Source organism: Nannospalax galili, unplaced genomic scaffold (genome assembly GCF_000622305.1).
Source record: "Nannospalax galili isolate Female #2095 unplaced genomic scaffold, S.galili_v1.0 scaffold109, whole genome shotgun sequence".
NCBI lineage: Eukaryota > Metazoa > Chordata > Mammalia > Rodentia > Spalacidae > Nannospalax > Nannospalax galili.
The window spans coordinates 2,270,316-2,270,901 of NW_008360315.1; the positions used below are offsets into that span (position 1 = coordinate 2,270,316).

The 586-nt window shown below is 65.2% G+C and overlaps 1 protein-coding gene across 1 annotated transcript in view; it reads right to left on the reverse strand.

Moving 5' to 3' along the window:
• Window positions 1–579, reverse strand: part of Palld (palladin, cytoskeletal associated protein) — a 298,300-nt gene extending 297,721 nt beyond the window's left edge. Inside the window, 1 exon segment of the mRNA XM_029559540.1 lies at window positions 279–579. The gene's annotated coding sequence lies outside the window, so the exon portion shown is untranslated.
• Window positions 580–586: the final 7 nt, after the last annotated feature.

Below are 586 nucleotides of genomic sequence, written 5' to 3' on the forward strand. Positions count from 1 at the left end.
CGGGGGTGGGGGTGGTGGGGGTGGGGACGACAAAGAGGGGAGAAATGTAACCTCATGCCTTCCCCCTCCCCCATTCAGCCATCCAGCTCTAACAACGGACAAGTCTCCAGGAGTAGGGCCCACTGCCCCTGCCTGGCAAAGGGTTCAAGGGGTTCAGGAGGACCTTGAGGGAAGCCAGCCTTCCACGCACGCCGCCTGTGTGTGGTCACCGGGACACGCCGCAACACCTCGCTCCCCGCGGCTCTGCACGCACCCATGCATCGAATGCTGACACTTACCAGCTGGGCACTAAAGACGCTGTGCACACCCCGCCGAAGCTCCTCTTGGGGTCTTTCGGATCCTGGCTGCTCTCCCGCGTGCAACTGGAGGGCTGGGTACAGGGTAGTCTGCAGAACACAGCGAGGGAGAAGGCACGCGCAGCAGAGCTGCCCGGGACTCGGCTCCTGGCAGCCGGCGTGGTTTGGAGACGCCGAGTTCGTCGCTCCCTGTCCCTATCTGGTCACCCGTTAAAGGCAGCTGGACTGCAGCCGCGCGAGTGTGCCGCGTCTCACCCAGGGTCGGGTTTGAGCCGGGGGGCGGGGGGGGA